This window comes from Puma concolor, chromosome A3, assembly GCF_028749965.1.
Source record: "Puma concolor isolate L17-30 chromosome A3, mPumCon1.1.hap2, whole genome shotgun sequence".
NCBI lineage: Eukaryota > Metazoa > Chordata > Mammalia > Carnivora > Felidae > Puma > Puma concolor.
Genome location: NC_141669.1, coordinates 61,011,204 through 61,037,937, shown reverse-complemented (window position 1 = coordinate 61,037,937; position 26,734 = coordinate 61,011,204). Strand labels below are relative to the sequence as shown.

General features: G+C 38.8%; 1 protein-coding gene and 1 long non-coding RNA gene across 4 annotated transcripts in view; one reads left to right on the top strand and one right to left on the bottom strand.

Moving 5' to 3' along the window:
- LOC147582489 (uncharacterized) overlaps positions 1 to 26,734 on the bottom strand; it is a 433,267-nt gene that overhangs the window by 180,199 nt on the left and 226,334 nt on the right. The gene's annotated exons all lie outside the window — the stretch shown is intronic.
- Positions 1 to 26,734, top strand: part of COMMD1 (copper metabolism domain containing 1) — a 192,763-nt gene that overhangs the window by 154,366 nt on the left and 11,663 nt on the right. The window lies entirely within an intron of this gene.

Below are 26,734 nucleotides of genomic sequence, written 5' to 3'. Positions count from 1 at the left end.
CTGACTTGTCTTAAACTCAAAAACATTACTGGGCCTGTGTTTCTATTTAGCAGTACTTGGCTGAAGTGAAATGGTGGCCACCCCCTTTAAAAGATCATTTAGATTCTCTATAGCTTATCACAGTTCTTACCCACCTGCATCACCCTAAACTTATATCCCACAACTTGATCTTTAAAGAATATGAATTAAGAAGAAAAATAAGCCCATATAGAACGTATCAGCCTTTGGTTGGAGCCCTTTATTTTATGTCATCTCAGTTAATTCTGGATATAATTCTGTGAGGTAAGAATTATAACTCCCACTTTATAGTTGAACAAAATGAAACTAGGTAAGTGGATTTCTGAAATAAATTTCCTCAGGCTTCATAATACATGGAAGAACTAGAACCCATATCACAATGTTTATTGGCTATAGTTCCGCTAACATGGCCCCATGCCTCTTTTTCTTTTTTCTTTTCTTTTCTTTACTCTTTTCTTTTCTTTTCTTTTCTTTTCTTTTCTTTTCTTTTCTTTTCTTTTCTTTTCTTTTCTTGTTTCATTCCTTTTTTCTCTTTCTTCTTCTTTTTTATTTATTTATTTATTTTTTAAGAAAGTGTGTGTGAACGGGAGTGGGAGGAGAGAGAAAGGGAGAGAGATACAGACAGAGAGAGAGAGATTCTAAATAGTCTCTACTCTCAGTGCAGAGCCTGACACGGGGCTCTATCCCAGGACTCTGGGATCATGAACTGAGCCAAAATCAAGAGTTGGACACTCAACTAACTGAGCCACCAAGCGCCCCATCCCAGCTCATTCTTAAAGGCAAGTTCTAAGCCTTACTCTTCTTTATATCCCCATATACATTAGCACAATGCCTATAAACGTAGTACGTTTTCCATAAATGAGTGTTGATTTCAATTGGATTTGTTTGGGCAGAATTGAAATATTTGGCAACAAACTGGATGTTAGCCATAAGGAAAAAGAAAATGTCAAAGAGTACCATGGGAATTTGAGGTTTGTGACTGGAAAGATAGTGATACCCTTTGGAGAAATTGAAAACAGAGTAAAGAACAAATTTGAGAGACAAAATGGCTAATGTATTTTGAATTATTTCTCTGTGTCAGGCACTGTCCTCTTGTCTTTACATACATTACCTTATTTAGACATCATCATCTCTTATCAAAGGAACTACTCTTTTCTGCATTTTACAGAAAAGAAAACAGGCCCAGGGTTTTTAAGTAATTTACTCATTGTTTCATAGCTAGCAAAGTGGTGGAACTAGGACTTCAACCTAGGCTTATGTGGCATTGGAGTTCATTTTGGGGGACATATTTATTAGGTTTAAAGCACTAGCAAGATGCCTTTATGACAATGTCTAGCATAAAGTTGGTAATATAGGACTTATGCTCAGGCAATACGTTGGGGCAGAATTACACATCTGAAAGTAATCTGCAGAGTTGTCATAGTGATGGATTTATTCACCTTTATCCAGAGAAGGAGTAAGGAAGACAAGAAATCCAAAGCCAGAAAATTGAGCATGTGTTTACTGAGTAAGAAGAAGAGTAAAGATCCTTTTTACCTTTGGAGAATAAGAATAATTTTGCATGTATTATTAAAAATAATTCTTATGAGGCAAGTTCATTTTCATGTTGTTGAAACACTGGCTAGCAGTATATATTTAATTTCATTTAAGATAGGGGAAAATATGGGACACCTGGGTGGCTCAGTTGGTTGGGCGTCCAACTTCAGCTCAGGTCATGATCTCACAGTTTGTGAGTTCGAGCCCTGTGTCGGGCTCTGTGCTGACAGCTCAGAGCCTGGAGCCTGCTTCGGATTCTGTGTCTCTCAAAAATAAACATTTAAAAATTTTTAAATATATATTATTAAAGAAATAGTTTCTAAGATTGAAATATTTGATATATAACATGTAAATTTAATGTGTACAACATGTTGAGTTGATTTATATATTGTTTATATATTTATATATTGATTTATATATTGTTATATGATTACCATTGTAGCAATAATTAGCGCTGTGGTAGGATCCCCTCCTTAAGGGAAAAACAGACAAACAAACAAGCAAAAAACCTCAAGGCAACCTGGCTGTACATTGTACATGACAACATCCCTCACGACCTTGTAACATGAGACCACTTAATCAAACTTCATGTTTATGTGTTACCATATATGAGAGACAAAAAAGTCGAAAATATATAAAAAACTATGCCATGTCACGTTTGGGGTTCAGTTCTTTGGGTACGAACCCAACTGAGCCCTGCCGGCAAGAATAAAGTTGCTTCCTGGAAGGAAAAGCCTCAGTGTCATGACTCTGTGCAAAACTCCTGCTACAGCACCTCTATCACATCACATATTTATCATTTCTTGTTAGTAATTAGAATAATTAAGATCTAGTCTCTTAGCAAGTTTGATTATAATACAGTGTTATTGTCTGTATCCACTATACTGTGCATTAGATCTCTATTTATTTGCTACTTGTTGCAAGTTTGTACCCTTAAACATCTGTCCTCCCCACCCCCCATCCCCTGGTAACCACCATTTTACTCTTTGTTTTTACAAGTTTGGATTTTTTAGATTCCACATGTAAGTGATATCAGAGTACTTATGTTTAAAAAAATTTTTTTTCAACGTTTTATTTATTTTTGGGACAGAGAGAGACAGAGCATGAACGGGGGAGGGGCAGAGAGAGAGGGAGACACAGAATCGGAAACAGGCTCCAGGCTCTGAGCCACCAGCCCAGAGCCCGACGCGGGGCTCGAACTCACGGACTGCGAGATCGTGACCTGGCTGAAGTCGGACGCTTAACCGACTGCGCCACCCAGGCGCCCCATGAGTACTTATGTTTAAAAAAAAAAAAAAAAAGGACTTCATGGGGCACCTGGGTGTCTCAGTCAGTTAAGCATCCACCTTGGGCTCAGGTCATGATCTTGGGGTTCATGAGTTTGAGCCCCATGTCAGGCTCTGTGCTGATGGTTCGGAGACTGGACTCTGTGTCTCTGAACTGTTTTAGGTTCTGTGTCTCCCCCTTTCTCTGCCCCTCCCCCACTTGTGCGCTCACTCTCCAAAAAATAAATAAACATTAAAAAAATTTTTTTTAATAAAAAGAATACTCAGGATTAACCAGTCCTCTTTCCTATTTCAAGAAGTGACTGATCCAGGGTAAAATTCTCAATTAAAGGTATTTTTCTCTCTCAAATAAGGATTTTCTGATGTTTTTATTAATGGTGAACTAGAGTTCAGTGGCCTATCAGAGTTGATATTGTTATGCATATCCTAGGCAACTTATATAGCCTCCCACACATATCCCTATTGTGTTTTATTTCCCTTTACAGATAGGATGTGTTCATGTGTTAGTGTCCTCTAGGAGATTGCAAATTGTGTAATGACAAGGAACTAGTTTTGTTACTTCTGTGTTCCTAGTGGCTAGCACAGTGTGTGGATATGGTATGTGTTCAGAAACACTGTTTTCCTTTATACTACATTCCTAGAGACATCATTTAAAAAGAGATCTTTCCAAAGCAAATTCTGTCTATTTATGCCTTTGTCAGACATCTGTAGCTGCTTTTATGCAGCATTTAAATAAGTAGGGAGTGATGGAATGTGAAACTTGGAAAAGTAATAACTGGCTGAATATAATCTTTTTTTTTTTATTTTTTTTTTTAAACAATTTTTTTTTTCAACATTTATTTATTTTTGGGACAGAGAGAGACAGAGCATGAACGGGGGAGGGGCAGAGAGAGAGGGAGACACAGAATCGGAAACAGGCTCCAGGCTCTGAGCCATCAGCCCAGAGCCTGACGCGGGGCTCGAACTCACGGACCGCGAGATCGTGACCTGGCTGAAGTCGGACGCATAACCGACTGCGCCACCCAGGCGCCCCGGCTGAATATAATCTTTACAAAAGGTCTAGAGTAAGCATCCCAAAGAATTCTAGTTCTGGAAATGTAAATAGTTGTACACCTCAGATTTCCTCTTGTAGAAATGGTTGTCATTCTGTGCAATGTGCTCTCATACTACACCTGTCATATAAACAATATGCTTCCAAAGAGTGTCCTAAAAGAATGCCAGGGCTAGTACTATGTCTGACTTGCTCAGTGTTCTATCCCTAGTGCCTGGTACAGTTGGCTGTAAAGAAGTGTGCCTTGATTAATTGGATAAATTGTGCACTTGGTTATTTTAGTGCCTGAGATGTACATGTGGTCCGGGGAGAAGTCAGATACACAGGCCTGACAGCACAATTAGTGGAAGTAGTATGCAGTTGATTTCCAGTAGAGGAATGGATCCATAGTCCCAACTCTCTTTAAACAGTCACTAAATGGGGCGCCTGGTGGGTCAGTTGGTTAAGTATCCGACTTCGCTTCAGCTCAGGTCATGATCTCACAGTTTGTGAGTTTAAGCCTTGCGTGGGGCTCTGTGCTGACAGCTCGGAGCCTGGAGCCTGCTTCAGATTCTGTGTCTCCCTCTCTCTCTACCCCTTCCCTGCTGGCACTCTCTCTGTCTATATTAAATTGATGTTCACTTATTTTTGAACCCAGTCTGAATCCATTGACTCATTTTTATAGATATACTTAATTTTACGGCTTTTGTGCTTCCTACTTTTGTTATTCCTGCCTATGGTCTTTCCTGTCACTCAAAGGATCCTCTTTAACATTTCTTCTTTTTAGGGCTGGTTTAGTGTCCGTGAATTCCATTACCTTTTGTCTGGGAAGCACTATCTCTTCTTTTATGAATGATAGCCTTGCTGGATAGAATGTTCTTGGTTACAAGTTTTTTTCTTTCAGCTCTTTGAATATGTCATGCCACCCCCTACTGGCCTCCAGTTCCATTGAAAAATCAGGTGATAACTTAAGGGGTTTCCCTTTTATATAACTGTTTCATTTTCCTCTGGCTGCTTTTAAAATGTTCTATCCCTGGGGCGCCTGGGTGGCGCAGTCAAGGTTAAGCGTCCGACTTCAGCCAGGTCACGAACTCGCGGTCCGTGAGTTCCAGCCCCGCGTCGGGCTCTGGGCTGATGGCTCAGAGCCTGGAGCCTGTTTCCAATTCTGTGTCTCCCTCTCTCTCTGCCCCTCCCCCATTCATGCTCTGTCTCTCTCTGTCCCAAAAATAAATAAACGTTGGAAAAAAAAAATTAAAATGTTCTATCCCTACTTTTTGCCATTTTAATTACTTGGTGTAATTTTTATTACTATTTTTTTCTCTCTCCTGTTCAGCTTGAGTACTTTCCATTACTTTGTCCTCCAGGTTACTGATCCATTCTTCTGCTTCCTCTAGTTTACTAATCATTCTATTTAGTGTATTTTTAATTTCATTTATTGAGTTGTTCATCTCTGGTCCTTTTTTTATGCTTTCTGTCCCTGTGAGACCTCACGGTCTCCCGGAGGGCCTCCATTCTTTTCTCCAGTCCAGTGAACATCTTTGTGACCATTACTTTAAATTCTCCATCAGGCATATTATTTACCTCTGTTTGGTTTAGCTCTCTTGTTGTGATTTTGTCCTTTTCTTTCATTTTGGACACATTCCTCTGTCTCCTCGATTTGTGTACCTCTCTGCGTCTGTTTCTGTGTGTTAGCAAAGTCACCTATCTCTTCTGCTCTTGAAAGTAGAACAGGTCCTATAGTAACCTGCATTGCAATGTCCCCTGTTCACCAAAACCTTTTTCTTCAGGGGTGTCTCATGTGTGTTGTGTGTGTCCTACTGTTGTGGCTGAGCTGCATTTGCCTTCAGTCCAGTCATCTGCAGTGGCTTTTTTTGACTCTTGTGGGCAAGGTTTGGTCACTATATTGTTGGTAGGCCAGTCTGGGGCTGACTTGAGTTGAGTCAGACTAGGCATTTGCCAGAGCTGTGGTAGCACCAAACTGCAGGGCACTTTCTCTCTATTGTCCCCTTAAAAGCTTTCATTGGTGGGCAGGACCTGAAGTTAGACCACGTGTCTGCTCCCAGCTCACTGCTGACTAGGGCTGCAGTTGGCCTGGGTTTTGTGATTATCTTCCCCTCTCCCCAGGGCAGGAGTCACTGCCTGCATACTTCCAGCCTTATGGCACCACCTTGGATGGACTTCTACATCAGGCATGTTGGAGGGCAAAGGTCCATAGGAAAACGCAAGGAAGGGGGTGGTGGCATAGTGCCAGCAAGGACCTTGCAGGTCTGGTGTGGGAGGGGACTTGCAGCCACTTGAGAAAACTGCTAAGGCCAGCTGGGTTGGAGGGTCAGATCTGCAGAAGCTCATGGGGCAAGGTACACTATTAGCAAGCTCCACTCTGGTTCCCACAGGTTTTTGTGTATTTAGGCTGAGGAGTGAGGGAGGGAAACGATGCCCACCAGCTCCTTTGTTCTTGGATAGGTTTTCCAAATATCCCTGCCCCTCCAGCACACACTCTGAGATTAGTAAATAAAACTCCTTCCTGTATACCTCTTGCATTTTTCAAACTGCCACTTCTGTGCTGTATCTCAGTGGTGCTGTTTGTTGTGCTGTCTCTTCAAGTGTGACGACACAGTTTCCTATGTACTTCAGGCTCTCCCAGAGCAGAGTCTGCTGATTTTTGAAGTTCCAGATGCTAAGCACCACTGATTATAGGAACTTGTAAAGCCACGCCCCTCTGGTTTTCAGAGGCAAATGTTATGGGATTCATTTTCTCAGTGGCAGTCCCTTGTGCTTGGGATGCCTAGCTCTGGGTGTTCTTCTCTCCCCTCTCTATGCCCCTTGCATCCCTCCTGCCCCCGGACAGTCCTGGATTTGTTTGACTCCCTGTAGCATCTCTGCTTTCCTGTCCTCCTCTGTGTGGCCTCTTGTCTACATTTAGCTGTAGAGAGTCTGTTCTGCTGTCTGCAGGTTGTTTTCTGGGTTATTTACACCGATGTGGGTGTTATCTTGTTATGTCCATCCAGGACCCTTATACTGCGCCATCTTCCCTGGAAGTTCTGTATTTTAACTCTTAATGGTTACTGCTGAATCACTTTCCAAAAGGTTGTAATAATTCACACCTCTCCCAGCAATGCATAAGGTTGCTCCATTCCTACATCTTTACCAACCCTAAATGTTATCATTCTTTAATTTTTCTTATCCTGGAGTTTAATAAAGGATACCCTGTTGTTGCTCTGTTCTGCATTTCCTTGTTCACTGGTGAGGTTGGCTCTGTTGTCGTGTGTCTTTTATGCATTTGGATTTCCTCTTAACTGTCCGTGCACATTCTGTGCCTAGTTTTTCTTTTTCTTTTCTTTTTTTAGAGAGAGAGAGCACATGAGCAGCATAGAGGGATGGGGGTGGTGGAGAGAGACAGAGAGAGAGAGAGACAGAGACAGAGAGACAGAGACAGAAAATCTTAAGCAGGCTCCATGCTCAGTGTAGATTGCAACACAGGGCTCAGTCCCATGACCCTGGGATCATGACCTGAGCTAAAATCAAGAGTCAGATGCTCAACTGACTGAGCCACTCAGGCACCTCTCTCTCTTTTCTTATTTTTTATTTTTTATTTTTTTATTTTTAAGTAATCCTTACACCCAACATGGGTCTCAAACTCATGACTTCGAGATCAAGAGTCTTATGCTCTTCCAACTGAGCCAGCCAGGTACCCCTGTGCCTGCTTTCTGTTGGATTGCATATGATTTCTTTATCAACTTAGAGAAGCTTTTGTATCAGGAATTTTATTTTTTTAAAAAAAAATTTTTTTTTTCAACGTTTATTTATTTTTGGGACAGAGAGAGACAGAGCATGAACAGGGGAGGGGCAGAGAGAGAGGGAGACACAGAATCGGAAACAGGCTCCAGGCTCTGAGCCATCAGCCCAGAGCCTGACGCGGGGCTCGAACTCACGGACCGCGAGATCGTGACCTGGCTGAAGTCGGACGCTTAACCGACTGCGCCACCCAGGCGCCCCTGTATCAGGAATTTTAAATCAATTATGTATTACAATTTATTGCTGTTTTTTAATTTTGTTAATGTGATTTTTTTCGTTAGAATTATTTTAAATTTCTATATATTCAGATATGTCAAGCTTTTTTCTTTATGCCTTTAGGTTTCCTGATTTTTGTTAGATCTCCTCTAAGAATTATCCTATTTTTGTTTTCATTTTTGTTTATTTTTTGACATTAACATTAAATTTGTAACCCCTTAGAAATTTGTATATAGTGTAAATCAAGGGTATAATTTTGATTTTCTGGTTGCTTGAAAAGTGTCATTTCAATATATATATACTTATTGGGCCTCAAAATTAACCTTGTACCCATTTAATTATGTATAATCTATCACTGTGTCAAAGGTTAAAAGTTGGATATATAACCCCTTCAAAAAAAAAAAGACCAAATTCCAAAAGTTTGTGTAAGTTTCTGATTTGTGATGCTGAATTTTTTATTTCTCTGTGATGCTGAAGAGCGGAACAAAGCATTTTTTTTTTTCCAGTTCTGAATGTGTATATACCTTACCACTATTTCCACCAGGATTAAATAAATTGCTTCATATTGTATTTTGTGTCCTTTCCATTTCTGTTCATCTAGACCAGGGGTTGAAATTTTTGTTTTCTGTAAAGACCTGGATAATAAATATTTTAGACTTTGTGGGCCATATATTCTGTATCACAACTACTCATTGTAGTGCAAATGCAGCCATAGGCAACAGGAAAAGGAATGAACCTGTTTTCCAGTAAAACTTTAATGAAGAAGAAAAGAAAAAAAAAACTGGGGCAAGCCACATTTGGCTCATGGACTGAAGTTTGTCAGTTTTTGAGCTAGAGCATTACTAACCCCTTTTCTTTTTCTTTATTTCTTTTCTGTCTTTTTTTTTTCCCCAAGAGTCTAAGCCAGTGTTCTTGTAGGTCTCACTTGCTGGATATCTTGCTATTCCTCATGTGATATTTAACTTACTCTTTTTGTTCCTCTGTTTCCTGTAAAATGAAAATTAAGTCTAGAGATTTGTTCCATAGGCAACATTTGTTTTCCATTTATAGGTGAACTTTTAGCAGAAGTTTTGCTCAAGGGGAAGAAGGAGAAATCATTTTTAGGTTGCAGAGTTTTAATGGATTGATAAACTCTTAAGGGATCCAGCATCTGAGAAAGTTTGGCCAGAACAAAGGGAATAATAGAAAATCTCCCTGGGTACTGGAGACAAAGAAGTTTTTAGTTTTCACGAAGCCATTCCCATCTATTGATCATTCATGACTGGACACACTGCACTCAAAGTATTCAGTCTGATTGGCTACTGAAATTCTGGCTTTTAAAAACTTAAGTATCTCTTTTTCTTTCCTAAATAAAGCACATTTTAAAGCTTTGAATGGTTTTTGGATTTGTTTTGTTTTGTTTTTCTTTATAGGATCAGCCTTAAATACAACTTCTATTGTCATAATAAGTTAAGAGAGTAGATGACTTATGCAGTAACTTCCTAATTCATTATTAAAATGTTCAGTTATATGACATCTCAAAAAGGCTCATTTGATCTTTTTTGTACTTTGGTAAAATATGCCAGCCTCAATCTTTTTCTAAATATTTATCTGTTCTTTAAATGGCAACCATTAGTTCTATACATATCCAGTATGATTAGCATTCTTTTAAATTCTGTGCATACGCTCTATAATAGTTTTAACTGGTCTACATCTAGATTAGACAAGTCAAGACTTATATCTAAAGAGGTTTTTTTTGTTTTTGTTTTTTTAATTTTGTAGACTCTTCCAAGCACAGACTTAAGGTAAACCTGAGGTAGGAAAAATGACATCAGAATAATTCCACTAATCAGTGATAATTAAGGCCTTTCATCTCTGCAGTTCAGAGAGCTACAAGAACATTGTCTCATAATTCTCAAATGACTCTCTGAAGTGGGCAGGCAAATACTATTACCCTAACTTACAGTTGTAGGTTGTGGTGTTTAAAGGTTAGAGAGGTGTTTCACATAGAGTTTTTAAAAGCGAAAGGAGAGATGAGAGTTTCTTCATCTTTCTAGACCGCTCAAAGTCCACAGTTGCTCTTTTCTGAATTATCAGGATTATTGTAATGTGTTTGGAATATTTCTAGTCAAAATATAAAAACATGAAATGAGAATTTCAGTCTTCTGGTTAGTGCATTTCATGCTCAACTAAACATTTCTAGTGGGTGCTTACTAAATAGTTAATGATGATGTTCCCTCCTACCAAAATACTTAAGACTTTACAGAGAACAGAGAACACACTATCATTTATTATGTATCACCCTAATGTCTTCAATATTAATAATGCTTTGTTCTTAAATGTTCTCTAGGACTAGAAAGTATGCCTAGCATCCAAAACCAATTTGGGGTACAGGTTATTAATATTGTTAACTTTTGAACACAGACGTTTTTACATATGAATGTGTTATTATGATTTCAGATATATTTCTTTCTCTCATTTCCTGTTTGAGTCAGTGATATCAACCATTATACTTTTATAATAGGCTGGAAGTATCATCAGTGATCTTCATTACTTTTCTCTTCCTCACCTCCAATCCATTTGGTTACCTATTCCTGTATGTACATAATATTTTGCATACCCATCTATCATTCATTCCCATGGCCACTGCCCTAGATCAGGTCCTCTTCTCTTGGTCTCTAGTCTTTTCCTTTTCTGTTTTTTTCATACTGCTTCCTGAATTACACATCTGACCATTTAACTATTCTTGGATGGCTTCTGTTACTTGGAGTCCTAATGCCTTAATATGAAATCTTATCTTGACTGTATCCCATCATGATTCTCCTTCCATCATACTGGACTTTTGAACTTTATATAAACATTCTGCACTATTTTTGTACTTTTACTGTTCCCTCTACTCAGAAATATCTCTTCCTCTATTTCTTCCTGTAAAAATCCTAGTACAGATGCCATTTCCTTTGTGAATCTCTTTAATTCTTCCAGTGAGACTTGATATCCCCTTTCAATATACATTTATAATACCTGGACTTAACCTTTTCTGTTACATCTTTAACATTTTATTCTGAACTGTAGTTCATTGTGTGTGTGTGTATATATATATATATCTTCTACCATGAGCTTATTATGGGTGGAAACTGTATATATAACATAGTCACACCTTAATCAGTTTGTATATTGTAGTTTTTGCTTTCAACTTAAAAAAATTTTTTTAAATGTTTTATTTATTTTTGAGACATAGAGAGACAGAGTGTGAGCAGGGGAGGGGCAGAGAGGGAAGGAGACACAGAATCAGAAGCAGGCTCCAGGCTCCCAGCTGTCAGCACAGAGCCAGAGCCTGATGCGGGGCTCGAACTCGTGAACCACGAGAACGCGACCTGAGCTGAAGTCTGGTGGTACTCAACCAACTGAGCTACCCAGGCACTGCTCAACTTTTATTTTATTTTTTTTTTATTTAAAAAAAAAAATTTTTTTTTTTAACGTTTATTTTTGAGACAGAGAGAGACAGAGCATGAATGGGGGAGGGTCAGAGAGAGGGAGACACAGAATCTGAAACAGGCTCCAGGCTCTGAGCTGTCAGCACAGAGCCCGACGCGGGGCTCGAACTCACAGACCGCGAGATCATGACCTGAGCCGAAGTCGGACGCTCAACCGACTGAGCCACCCAGGCGCCCCGGCACCACTCAACTTTTAACTGAAGTCTGTAATTCATTGAGCAGATCAATTGAGCAATTTCAAGAATTGATTCATCTTTATACTACCCCTAAAAAATTACTAGAAAGGATAATTTTGTTTTGCAGGTGGTAAAAGCTTAAGAAAAAGCTGTCTTTGTATATGTTTCCTGAAATCAGCAGTGTAGATAGAAATGGAATCTTCTGTTATATATAGTAAAGCATTCTGCGTGTTCTACCTGTCTTCTTTTCTATGAAATTGTTGTAGGACATTAATACAAACTGATAATTCAAAACATCCCTTAGTTTTTTCCATTCTTATATCCTTCGCACTAGCCACTCATTCATCATTTAGAGGTGCCTACTGTGTTCTGGCACAATTCTAGATACTAGAGATACAACTGTAAACAGTCTAGGTTTAGGAAACAGTCATGTAATAGTCATTAAAAAAAAAGTTGTACAGAGTGCTATAGTGCTAATGCTTTATCTATATGTTTGTCAGAATCTGGGCTAAATGGCTCGCTTTAATTTTTTTTAATGTATATTTGTTTATTTTGAGAGAGAGAGGATGTATGTGAGTGGGGGAGGGACAGAGAGAGAGAGAGAGAATCCTAAGCAGGGTCTGAGAGAGAGAGAGAGAGAGAGAGAGAGAGAGAGAGAGAATCCTAAGCAGGGTCTGCGATGTCAACACAGAGCCCGACATGGGGCTCAATCCCACAAACCTGTGAGATCATGACCTGAGGTGAAATCAAGAGTCATACACCTAACCAGCTGAGCCACCAAGGTGCTCCTAAGTTTAAATTTATATTTAAATCCTTGCTTGTCTGTCATCTTCCTTGCCTGTGCTAAATTTGGTTAAGATTTATATTTTGGGTTCTAGATTACATGGTGAAGTATAAGTATTAAATCTAAATAGAATTTGGGGCGCCCGGGTGGCTCAGTCGGTTAAGCATCTGACTTCGACTCAGGTCATGATCTCACGGTCTGTGAGTTCGAGCCCCGCGTCAGGCTCTGTGCTGACAGCTCAGAGCTTGGAGCCTGCTTCGGATTCTGTGTCTTCCTCTCTCTCTGACCCTCCCCCATTCATGCTCTGTCTCTCTCTGTCTCAAAAATAAATACACGTTAAAAAAATTTTTTTTAAATAAATAGAATTTATTAAACTTAAATATAATTTTTTGCGATAAATGTGTGATTCATGCTAAGTAATATGTGAGCTTTTAGAAAAATCATATGAACATTAAATTTAAAGTTTTTTTTAAGTTTTATTTATTTATTTTGAGGGAGAGAGCTATGGAGGGGCAGAGAGAGGGAGAGAGAGAGAATTCCAAGCAGACTCCTCACTGTTAGCACAGAGTCTAATGTGGGTCTCAAACTTACAAACCCGTGAAATCATGACCTGAGCTGAAATGAAGAGTTGGATGCTTAATGGACTAAGCCACCCAGGTGCTCCATCAAATTTTTTTAATTTTAATTTTTTCAGCATTTGGGGATAATTTTTAAAAGACTGATGAAAGGTACGCCTGGGTGGCTCATTTGATTAAGCATCTGACTTTGGCTCAGGTCATGTTCTCATGGTTTGTGAGTTCAAGTCCTGTGGTGGGCTTTGTGCTGACACCTTGGAGCCTGGAGCCTGCTTCAAATTCTGCGTTTCCATCTCTCTGCCCTTCCCCACCGCTCGCACTCTGTCTCTCTCTCTCTCTCTTTCTCAAAAATAAACATTAAAAAAATAGATAAGTAAAATTAAAAAAAATAAAAGATTGGTGAAAAACTTTAGAAAGTGAACTATCCTTTTTTACTTTTGTGACATTAAGTCTTTATATATGGTAGTTTGCATGAATCTAAGGCACATAACGTACACATACATCGTATTTAGTCAGATGAACAGTTTGTTTCCATTGGGTACCAGTTAATTTTACATGTTTACTAATCTTTTTTTTTTTTTTAGTAGTTCGTATTTTTTTCCAGTTTTATTGAGAACAACGTGTTTGCTAATCTTAAAATGGCCATCATATCTACTTGGCTGTAAAAGTTCTTTGTGCTCTACTAGTGTAGCTTATTTTTTGCTATAGCAAAAAGTGTCTGTCATTGCCTGGCCTACCCTGCCAGTTGACCTAATATAAGCTATTTTCCCAAAAGTTCTTGCTGCATGAGTAGTAAACTATTGCCAGCTTCTCAACCTTTCCCTCTGGCCCTGGCTTATTAAATCAGAGGAAGTGCTGAACAAGGATAGCCCATTCATAGGCTAAACAGGTATTTGTGTCATGGTTTGGTGTGACAGGCTCTGCTCAGGCAGAGATAATAGCTTTGGGGTGAAATAGATTCTCCTAAGGATTTTCAATTTACTGATGTAGGGAAGCCGCTTAATGGTGATGAACACCGTAGCTGAGAGGTCACATAGAGCTTGCATTAGGGTAGGATTTATTGGCCATGTGTATACTGCATGAGTTTTCTGGGAAGGAGAAGATAATTGATGAGCAGAAGCAGACACTGTGTGTGGAATGTGTATATGCATGTATATGAGAGTTTGTGTGTATGTAAGAGAAAGGCACATACCTGATAGAGTAACAAAAGTTCTTGACGGTTTTCTAGGCCGTGGGAAACCTAGACTGTCCTCCTTACCCTTCTATAGACTTAGTATGCTCATTCCCAACTCTGTGCACTTGCTTAAGTCTCCCTACTTGTAGTCTTTCTCCCCACTTCAGGCCATCCTGAATGTTACCACCAAGTTAGTGTTCCTTTTTCTTTTTGTTTGTTTGTTTGTTTGTTTATTTATTGAGAGTGAGTTGGGGAGAGGGGCAGAGGGAGAGAGAGAGACAGACAGAAAAATCTTTTTTTTTTTATTATTACTTTTAAAAAATTTACATCCAAGTTAGTTAGCAGATAGTGCAACAATAATTTCAGGAGTAGATTCCTTAATGCCCCTCACCCATTTAGCCCATCCCCCCTCCCACAACCCCTTCAGTAACCCTCTGTTTGTTCTCCATATTTAAGAGTCTCTTCTGTTTTGTCCCCTTCCCTGTTTTTATATGATTTTTGCTTCCCTTCCCTTATGTTCATCTGTTCTGTGTCTTAAAGCCTTCATATGAGTGAAGTCATATGGTATTTGTCTTTCTCTGACTAATTTTGCTTAGCATAATACCCTCTAGTTCCATCCACGTAGTTGCAAATGCAGACACACAAAATCTTAAGTAGGCTCCATGCTCAGCACAGAGCCCAATGTGGGGCTCGATCCCATGACACTAGGATCGTGACCCAAGTCAAAATGAAGAGTCAGATGCTCTACCGACTGAGCCACCCAGGTGTGCACAGGTTAGTGTTTCTTAAAACTGCTCTGAGCATGTTGTTTATCTGGCCAAAAATCTTTAATGTTTCCCACATTACCTTCATAATAAAATTAAGTTCCTCAGCAGTGTGTATATGGCCTGTCTCAACTGTGCTTTATAGGATATTTTGTCTGAAGAATGAAGTATACAATAATACATTTGATATTTTAGTATCCCAGCTCTTGTTGAAAGTCAGTAGTTCTGTTCTGGCCATTTGTCTCCAGAAATTTCAATGAGAGTATCAACTGGACTAGAAGCCCCAGAATCATTTGTAGAAAACAGATATGGCTCTGAGGTTGAAATAAGAGCCACTAGAGGCATGTCTCTACATTTTGAATATACATAGTGGTGGGTTCTGGGGCTTGTGCCCTGGTGGAAGACTTGTATGAGACCAGCTCTGTCCATCCAGCTTCTTGCCTGCTGATAGGCAGTCTGATGAAAGCTTTGTCTGATCATTAACCTGACAATGTGCCAAACTGTCCAGTAACCTTTTCTTTGAGTTTTAAATTCTAAATGTTTTTATTGATCAGAAAGAAATAGCCCTTTAGAGACCATTTAATTTTTGCTTTGAGAGCCTTGACCACCACAGTGCCAAGAGAGTTGACTTACAGTGTGATTGATTAAATTGGTATTCTTTTGGGTCTTTTGGGAATTTTTCAGAATTCCAAATTTCATGGGTCAACACCCAGCCTTATCCTCTATTTTGAAAAAAGTAGAAAGAACAGCAACATGTTAACTTTTGGCAGGTAGGAAATGCAATCATCCTGCTCCTCATAATGGCGCCTCATTATCTATAAACTTTCTCTTTTGAAGATGATCCATAAAAATTTTAGCTCTTTGCTCTAAAATTCAGTGTTTTTTACAGTTTTTCCCCCCATCTGTGTCCTATTCTTTCTCTAAAGGAATTCTTCTTCAACCAAACTAGCCTATATATTCTCCTTCCTCCTCCCAGCATGCCAGGCATATTTCTACCTCAGTGTCTTTGCATATAATGTTTTCCCATGCTGAAATATCCTCTCCAATCTCTAGTTTGCAGGGCCTAGCTTAATGTTTACTTCCTCAAATCAGAATAATGGTAAGTTCTATACCAACATTAATAAGTACTTTTTAAATAAATGATCTACCACTTCACTGGCAAAAGAAATCTGCGCTATGAATTTATAGTACGCTCCAAGTGACTGGACATTTTGCAAATAAAGTAAAATTTCAGGGATATCACTAAAAAATGTAGTTTCTGGGAATCTTTTGAAATAACAAAGATCTGCCAACAGTAGGCCCACTTTTCTACAAGCACCAGGCTGGAGCTGAGAAATTATTATCCTTTTGAATGATTTGCTACTTTAGTCCCACCGCTCCTCACTCTGTCCCCATATTGCCCCGGCCTGCTTTGGGCAATTTTTCGGCCCTTCTACCCCATGGTCAATTGAATTTAAGCTGGTGGCTATAGAGATACCCAAAGAAAATGAATGGCTAGTCTTCCAAGGAAGAAAGAGAGATTATCAAGGTCCCTGATAGTCTGTGTTTTGTTTTTTTTTTTTAATGTTTATTTATTTTTGAGACAGAGAGAGACAGAGCATGAATGGGGGAGGGTCAGAGAGAGAGGGAGACACAGAATCTGAAGCAGGCTCCAGGCTCTGAGCTGTCAGCACAGAGCCTGATGCGGGGCTCAAACTCACGGACCGTGAGATCATGACCTGAGCCGAAGTCGGACGCTTAACCGACTGAGCCACCCAGGCGCCCCTGATAGTCTGTGTTTTAACAGCTAAGAGAGGTAACTTCATACTAGTTTCCTATCTTGTAATTGATAATAATCAGTGAGAATAACCCATAAAGTAAGGACACTTAATCATGGGGTAGAGTACCAAGAAATGAAACACTTTTTTAAAAAATGTTTATTTATTTTTGAGAGAGAGAGAGTGCCAGCAGGGGAGGGGCACAGAGAGAGAGAGGGAGACACAGAATCCAAAGCAGGCTCCAGGCTCTGAACTGTCAGCACAGAGCCTGATATGGGCCTTGAACTCATGAATGTTGAGATCTTGACCTGAGCTGAAGTTAGCTGTTTAACCGACTGAACCACCCAGGCGCCCAGAAATGAAATACTTTTAAGAAAGTAATTTTTTTTCTTGGCTCAGAGAAGGGAGTAATCACTAGGAAGGGCTGTCTGAGCCCTGATACCACTTTTTAGGATCCATTTCCTCCACAAGGTGAGCTCTTTGGGATAATAGAATGGAAGCAAAGATTTCAAAACAGCTAATATATAGGAGCAGGAATTCATTCTGTTCTCAAATGAGTAATTACTCAAAAGAGTAATTCCTATCTCTTTTCTCATCTGAGTCTTCCTATAAACATTTTGTTTAGGCAGTAATAGTTGGTGATTGTCCAACGTTTTAAATATTTTCAAGTTCTTTTTTTTAATGTTTGTTTATTTTTGAGAGAAAGACACACAGCATGCGAGTGGAAGAGGGGCAGAGAGAAAGGGAGACAAGGGAGACAATCTCAGGCAGGCTTCAGTCTCCCAACTGTCAGCACAGAGCCTGACGCAGGACTCAAACTCACCAACCGTGTGATCGTGACTTGAGCCAAAGTTGGACACTTAACCGACTGAGCCACCCAGGCACCCCTCAAGTTCTTTTTTTATATTGTCTCATTTAAACTTCTATAAACCTTACAAAGTGGGATAGAATAGATGAAGAAAGTCAGACTCTAGGACTTTAAGTGAATTACCCAAGTGCCATGTGAATATTATATGATAGAATTGAAAGTAGATCCCTGCTCTTCAGATATCTTGCCTTGTGTTTGTAATTTTATACTGTCTTGGTCTTCATTATCGTCCTATGAATGATCTCATCCTGCTTTTGTATGTGCTACCAAAGGACGGAGGCAATGACGCTAAGCCCATAGTAAGAAGACAGTAATGTAAGAATTGAATTTTGGAACTGGGTCAGCCTCTATCTGTAATTTATTCAGTCTTCTTTAACTCTTTGTGTAAACTACCCACAAGGTAACTAAAGTTTCTTCATTAAGCCAAAAGTTTTGTTCTACATCTTTACTGTAGATAAAAAATACTGATCTTTATGATCTACTGAAAATGACTTTTAAATTGTTCTAATTTACTGGTTGGTTTGTTTTTTTGTTTTTTGTGTTTTTTTGTGTTTTTTGTTTTTTTCTGTTTAGAATGTGAGCTTCTTACAGGTAAAAACCCTTACCTTGTTTGCCACTGAACTCTCAGCATCTAGATAGATACCTGGCTGGTGTAATACGTTCAGTTAACTATTTGATACCTAATTTGCTGACTTAGTATTTTATGATCTTCCATTAAGGACCTGCTGTCCCAGATCAAATGTTGGTTGCTTTCTGACATCCACTTTCTCCCTTAGGTGCTAGAGGGGTGGTCAGCCCTGTGAAGGAAGGAGTATGAACATTGATCTAGAGCTTCTTGGAGTTGAAACAATTACATTTATGTGGTAAAAGTCTCTGAGTCAGGTGGCAAATAGGTTTAATCTTTACATACCTTTTCTCTCAATACCGCTTGTACGGTAGCCCTTTGTAGACATCAATGCTTTCAAATCCCTTTAGTTCAGAGGTGTCACGTGTTGAGGTCAGTCTATACCATACCATGAAGTGGGAGAAGTTAGGAAGCATTACTTTTCAGACTGTAGTCAGAGTCTGAGATTCTGGACTTCAATAAGAAGTCTTCTAAATGGTGAGAGTTCTGTGATAATGTAGCTGAGGGAAATACACAGACATGTTTGAACCAGTGCGTCTGCAAGTCTGCTATTTCCAAGAACAGAAAGCACACAAAAGTCCAGATTCTAAAAGGTTAAGAAGGGCTTACTGTTTAGTCCCACGACTTTGCCAGTTTCTTCATAGTTGAACTTGGCTCTTCCTGATTCCTAGGTGTTGAATCCATTGGGTGGTCTTGTTGAATAAAGACCTCTATTAAGAAGGGAAAAGAGGGCAAATAGCATGTCTTATCCTTGCAGGGAGAAAGACTGTTGAAAGAGCACAAAGCTGTCAGGATGTTAAGTAACACTGTAAAAACATGCAGGAGTTGATTTACTGTTTGGGTTGTCATAGCCTGAAGCAGTTGGTGCTGTTCCCCGATGTAAGAACTTTTTTGTTTCTCCAGGACAATGTCAGGCCCCAGGAGGCTTTCACATGACTGTCACTATTAAGAGCCAAGTGCCTGTTTTGAAGAAATCAGAGCTGGTAGTTCAAGTGTTCAGCAGAACTACTTATTATAAAGTGTCAGGGGACAGGATGTGTGTAACAGGATAGAAAGAGAAACTAATATTTATTGAGAGTCTGTTTCACACTAGACATGGGTGAATGCTTGCAAATGTGCTATCTTACTTAGTCTTTATAATAGTCCTATGAGATAGGTATTTTCCCATTTTCTAGGCTTGTGAACCAGGACATCAAGAAACTTAAATGACTTCCCCAGGGTCACACAGCTAATAACTGAGCTAGATCTAAATCTACATTGTCTAACTCTCAAACCAGTAATTTTCCCCCTCATAATACTTTGTGTTCTATGGGTGATAATAGAGAGGGTTCACTTTCTGATCTTCCTATACAGGGAGAGGGGAAACTGAGTATAAAATGGCAGAATTACATGCATTTACATATTACTTTCTAACTCTAACCTTCAACATGTTTTTTTTCAAAATGCTTTATTTTTTTATTTTTATTTTTTAAACGTTTATTTATTATTAAGAGACAGAAAGAGACAGAGCATGAGCATGGGAGAGGTAGAGAGAGGGGGAGACACAGAATCTGAAGGAGGCTCCAGGCTCCAAGCTGTTAGCACAGAGCCGGACGTGGAGCTCGAACTCACAAACCGTGAGATAATGGCCTGAGCCGAAGTCGGACACTTAACCGACTGAGCCACCCAGGTGCCCCCAAAATGTTTTAAATACAGTGAACTTTTAAACATAATACTGAGATCTCATGAGTGATACAGTGGAGTGAGATGAGAAGTGTTTTTCTCCCCAAATTAAAGGTAATTGTAAAAGTATATGTGATTTCCAGAGGCTACTAGTGATTTTCAGGGTATATAGCATCTTTACTGACATATGTTTAGATTTAAACTCTAGCACTCCATTTTGAAAGCAGTTTTACTTTTAATCTGAGTATTTCTTGGAAGCTGACTCAGACTTAGGTTCTCTGTCCTGTAAATGACAGAATTATTAGAAGTTCTGTCTTAATGTTCACATTATATTTTTCTTTTCATAAATGAAGATAAAAGCTTTGCATTAGAATTTTCTTTTCTCTTTTTCAGAGTACAGATGTAAACCCTCATTTCAGCACAGTAATGAGAGCATGATTTTCTGTTTGCTTTGCTGGAAGCCCCTTCTCATAGTTTGAAATTGGGACACAGGAATTTTCTTGTTTGTTTCATTTTATTTTCTTTACCCTTAGGGATCATTTGGCTTTCATTTGAAGTTCTAATTGACAAAGGGGGGAAAAACAGAAAAATGATGGAACATTTGAGTTAATAACATAGAAAAACCCGTATTAAATTAGATTCCAAATCTCAAAAGTGAGTTTGTACTTTGATACTTTGAAGAATTGGTACAGTTGTTGTAATCCTTCTTTTGTTTGGTTTTGCTTTGTTTTGTTTTAACCTTTGGCATAGAGGAGTGATTTGATAAATAGAATGATTTTATTGGTGTTTTCTAAGAAAAAGTTGGGAGGATGAGATTATCATACTAAAACAATGAGTTGGAAGTGCTATGGATACCAGCTCCCTTGCCCATACAAGAGGGAAAGGGAATTATGGAAATGAAGTATGAATTGCATCTTAACTGTGGACTTCCTGATTTTTTTCAGTGTTATTGTTGAATATTAAAATAATCTCTCAATTTGACTTTAAGAAAATTACTTGATTTGAGTATTGTCTTCTTTCTTAGAATTGACAGGCAGGAAAGAATTTGCACCTGAGCTCCCGATGAAGCTTTTAGTCAGAGTACTCGTTAGCAGTTCCCTAAACAAGTTGGTGTTCTTGGCAGCTCTAGCCTAGAGTCTTTGTGTTCAGTGCCTTTGTCATACTCTTCCACCCCACTTCGCTGGCCCTTGCCGTGCAGTGGCAGGAGCTCAGCAGGAGCTGAGGCAGGTGGCTTAGTAGGTTAAGCATCTGATTATTGATTTTGGCTCAGGTCATGATGTCATGGTTTTGTGAGTTTGAGCCCCACCACACTGGGCTCTGTGCTGACAGCATGGAGATTGCTTGGGATTTTCAATCTCTGTCTCTCTCTCTCTCTCTCTCTCTCTCTGCCCCTCCCCTGCTGGTATGCGTGTGTATTCTCTCTCTCTCTCTCTCTCTCTCTCTCTCTCTCAAAATAGATAAATAAACTTTAAAAAAAAAAGGGGGTGGGGGGAAGGAACATGCTGTGTGTAGTACTTCTGGTATTCTTCCACTAGTCAGGGCTAGTACAGGCAGCAGCAAGATACCCGGAGACAGCCGTTAGGAGCATCCAGGCAGCGAGCTGCTGCTGCTGCTGCTTTCAGGCTAGCACTGAACTACCGTGGCTAGACTAGATTGCTAGAGGCGGCCTGTACTATCAGAGTAAAAGTACTTCTTTTTCTCTTTGGGAAAGTAAATAGAGATGCTGCTTAATCAACCAGTATCATTTCAGTGTTGCTGGATATGAGATAATGTGGTAAAATCAAGAGGTGTAAGATAGTTTTACACTCACCCCAAAACTGTGTTAAATTGCTTTAGATGCATTATCTCATTAAATCTTCACAACAGTCTTACCAGCTAAATCTGTTAAAATTCCTATTGTAGAGTAGAAAGCTGAAACCGAGCCAGCCACACTAAAAGTGGTAGTTTTGATTTAGATTTGAATTTAGGTTTGTTTGATTTCAAAGCCCATGTCCACTAGTAGGTACTTAGTACATAGATAGTCATTTCTTCACACATAGAATCTCATCATGAGGAAACATCAGACTAACCCAAATTGACATTCTACAAAATAACCAGCTTGTACTCTTCAAAAATGTCAGGATCAAGAAACACAAGAAAGGCTGACTGAGAAACTATTCCAGATTAAAGGAGGCTAAAGATGCATGACATCTAAATGCAGTCAACGTGTGACCATAGATTTGATTTGAGAGCAGGAAAAAAACTTTATAAAGGATACTATTTGGGCATTTGATAAAATTTGAATATAGCCTGGGCTAGATAATAGTGTTTATCATTATTATATAACCATGGCTATATAAGAAAATGCCCTTGTCTTTAGAAAACATGCACTAAAGTTTTCAGGAATAAAAGGACCTAACATCTCCTACTTACTCTCAAGTGGTTGTGAGAGAGAGAGAGAGAGAGAGAATGACAAAGCAAATGTGGCAAAATATAAACAGTTGAATAAACGGTGAATTTGGGGAAAGTATAGGAGAATCATGTTTTTGTCAAATTTTTTATATACTTGAAATGATATAATGAAATTTCTAAAATGCCTTCTATTTTACAAATGTGACTAAAATGACTCAGAAACAAAGAAACCCAACTAAGGCAAGGCATCACAGCCAAAAATTAAGTACCACATTAATATATGTCATACTGTCAAAAGATTTTTCTTATACTTCCATTGGGGACATACCCCACTTTGCTTCAAAATAGTTACTTGTTTTTAACTAATATTTTTGTCCCATTACTTTTGACCCCTGTTTGATAGTTCATATTTCTGGTTTGTTTAGACATAATCTTGGATAGAGTGGCAAATCTGTTCTTTTTAATGAAAGGATGGACTGCAAAGTAGAGTAAGAAGTTTTTACTAATCATTTATGTTTGTTTATTTTTATTTATAACAATGTATATGCAGCCTACGTCCTCTTTCTGTTGTTTTTTTGTTTTTTTTTTTAAGTTTATTTATTTGTTTTGAAAGAGAGCACAAATAGGGTAGGGGCAGAGAGAGAAGGAGACAGAATTCCAAGCAGGCTCCACATACTGTTAGTGCAGAGCCCAGCATGGGGCCCGAACCCAAGGACCGCGAGATCATGACCTGAGCTGAGATCAAGAGTTGGATGCTTAACCAACTGAGCCACCCAGGCTCTTTCTGTTTTAGGTGATTATCATCAAGCCTTGATTATGTATGAGTGAACTATGCTATTTCAGGTATTTTCAAGGACTCTCTTTTCCTTTGCCCCACCCAGTCCATTGCATCTTGGCTTGGCCAGAGAATAGCTGTAGGCCAAATATGAAGGATGTTAAAAGTTCAAATTCATAATTTAATATACTTATCTTTTTTTCAATACTTTTTCACTCACTTTTTAAAAATGTGAGGTATAATTGACATATAACATCATCTTATTTTTAGGTGTACAACATAATGATAATTGTATACATTACAAAATGATCATATTTATGTTTTTGCATTCCTTAAGTTGATGTGGGTTTTTTTTTAGGATGAATAATTTGGTGTTCTTCGGTTAGATGGTAAGGCAGAACTGGGAATTCCTTCTGATTATAGATGGAAAGAACCTCAGGTTTAAGCAGGTATTTTGGCTCTATTAACTGTGACTTGGAAGAAGAAGTCGTTTCTGTGTGTGTGTGTGTGTGTTTATTTTGAGAGAGCGAGCGAGCGAGTGAGCAGGACAGGGGCAGAGAAAGAGGGAAAGAGAAAATCCCAAGCAATCTCTGTACTGTCAGCACAGAGCCTGACGTGGAGCTCAGTCCCACAAGCTGTGACATCAAGAGTTGGATGCTTAACCAGCTGAGCCACTCAGGGGCCCCTGGAAGAAGTCTTAAACAAGAGGCTCCAAATATTAGTCAATTGACTAAGGTAAACACTGCTTCTACCTTTCCTGTTGATAGAGACAAGTAGCTATATATAAAACTGAATCCTCCTTGTGGCCTACCCTGTGCCCCCCACTTATAGAAAGAGGGAGGGAATAAAAGGCCATCTTGCCTTAGAATGAAAACTTAGTCCCTTTATAATATGATTCTCTGCCCAGATCTCATGCACACATTAATTCAACTATGCTGCCATCCCATTACACTTAAAAAATGCTAGAAATTTTCCATGGCAGCTAGGATATATCCATTATCTATCCAGATGTTTTTATAGGCCACTTTAGATTGACTTTGGGTTATCATACTCTCAACACTCAGGTTTCCCTTGAGTCTTTGTTAAAGTTAACTGAATCATAGAATAACTTTCACATGAAGGTACTTAGTGACTATTAATGATGGTGTTTATGTTATATCTGTATGAGTCAGGATTGCAAAATGGTTAAGTGCTCAGACTCTGAAGCTAGATAGACCTGAGTTTAAAACTGGCTCTGCCACTTACTACTTGTGTGGCTTTAATAAACAAGTTCCTCATCTTTCCTTACTTTCCTCTTCTATAACATGGGATAAAATTATCCTCAACAACATGAAATGATACACGTAAAACACTTAGCATGTAATGCCTGGCATTTTGTATGTGTTCTATAAATGTTAGCCATTGTTAATTATCATTGCTATTAATATGATCATTAGTGTAATTTCTTAGTAGTTAATTATTGTAAATCCCCCCTGAATTTGCTAATGTTTTCAGATGCCTTTCAAAGTCTACTGAATGAACGGTGACCAAGCAAGAAGCTCTATTGTTTTGCCAATTAGGGACTGACTACCTGTTCTGTCTTTTGCAAAGGACTGAACTTTAATCTCTAGTTTCTAGAACTCTGGACAATTTTAAGAAAATGAGGCTTTTCTTTCTTTCCTCCATAAATTGGACCAGAAGTATATCAAAGCCCATAAAATCCATTACATTATCTGATGAAGTCTTCTTGCTGGATATAGCTGAAAAGATCCGGATCAAATGGATAAGGTCTGTCACTTCTACAGTTCTTCAGAGTGTCTTAACTCTCGCTTGCTTTCTTCCTAGTTAATAGAGCTGTTCTAAGGATCAGATGATGTCATTCATACAAAAGGGCTTTCTAAACTGTAAAGCACTGTGATAATGTGAGGGATGATTGTTCAAAGGCCCCAACAACCTAAGTGATGTCAGAATCCAACCCTAGGAGATGCAGTCTCCCCTCTTCCTGCCACTTCAGAAGTTCGCAGTAAATTATTTGAGCTCGAGAGGCTAGTGGCTAACTTCATGCAGTGATTATGAATCCCTTCTTCTTCTCTCACCCCCATATTCTCTCACAGAATGGGGTGCCAGATTCCGAGTCAGTCTTCGGGCCTGGACTTTGGGACACAGCATGGTAGGCAGAGTACTTCATAGGATCTGGGAATGAGGATTAGGAAGCATTTCTTTTATACCATTTTCCAGTCCCCTTCCTGACAGCTCTTATCCTGGCAGCCCCCATAGATTAAATGGCATTTCAAAATTGAGTTCAGTGAGGATAAGACCCGATGAGGCTTCTGCCAAACTGGGCTGACAGACCTAAGTAATCAGTTGATAGTGTACGTGCACATGTGTGTGTATGTGTGTGTGTGTGTTTCTGGACTATTAGAGTTTTTTTTTTTTTTTTTTCTGTACAGTATGAACAGCAAGCCTAGAATTATGTGTGAGATCATCATCATTATCATCAACCACAAATACAGAATGTTTGGTAAACACAGGACCCTCCAAGCTTTGGTGTTTGTTATGAACTGAATTGTGTACCCTGCCAATTCACGTGTTAAAATCCCAACCCTCAATGCCTTAGAATGTAATTGTATTTGGAGTTTGTTGGAACCCTAATAAAATTAATCCCCTTTCCCCACAACCTCGACCAAAAAACATGTATCCAAAACTTTTTCTCCCCGAATCACCATTTTCTGAATTTGAAAGTCCTCCTATCCTTAGTCATTTCATCCTTTGCCTCATTTACATAGCTTTATTTTCTTTCTCAAGAGAAGGACAAAGGTAAGTGCTTACTTTTTAACTATGCCTATTTCTGCTTAATTGTGCTGTCATGAAGGACTTAAAAGAAACCACATTGGGACAGCTGAGGACATGAATAGACGGTGCAGTTGGTAGAACAAGTTGGTGATCTCTCTCCTTGGAGAAAATCTGCAGTCCCAGAATTGTTTTGATTAGTATGGCTTCTGTCTTCCTCCCCTACCAAGAAGTTTGTCGTTCATTGCTGCACTCTGGTCTTTTAATTGTATGTATTAAGATGTTTCCCCCATCTTAATCTGTAGATTATCAAGAACCCCTTGGAGAGCAAGTGCTATTGCATACTTTGTTTCTGCTTGCCTAATGGTATTACTTAAACAAGCAACTCTGGTTGAGTTTTGTTTTGTTTTGTTTTGTTTTAATCTTCTCTGTTCCTTTCATGTAAATATATTTTAGTTTGTTTATCAAAGTTGTTTGCAGATGAGTTTGCTCTGGAATGTACCTCATCAGGAATGATGAGGGAGTCCCAATTTGAACTTCAGACTAAAAGAAGCAACACTTTTTTTCTTGTGTGCTAAAGAGCTTTGTCAATTTGGTTTTTCTAAGATTTAAATGAAATTTTTTCCTCCTTCAGTATGATTTGCCTTTTCAGCTGTTTAGCAGTTGTTCTCTGGTTCTTTGTCCATTGTCACATGGGAACTAGTTCTACTTAGCCAAGAGCCAGTATGATTTCTTGCAAATCAAACCAGACCACCTAAAAATAGCTTTTTACCCACATATTTTTCACCCAAAGTTTTTCAAAATACAGAAAATCTTAACAGCTAAACATTAAATCCTGCCAAAAATAAAAAGTTATAAAATGAACTGGAATACAATGTTTTGAAAAAGATAGAAATCAACCAGTTATCTAATTGTGTTGAGCTTTTAGTGTTTTATAACTCAGCTTCATTTTATTTTCTTTCATTGGGTGTTTCTAAAATAGTCTGTGTAAATGCTTAAGTCCTGGTGCTTATGTAAATCAGTACAAAGTCAGATTATCTCTAATTAGTTACCATTCTAC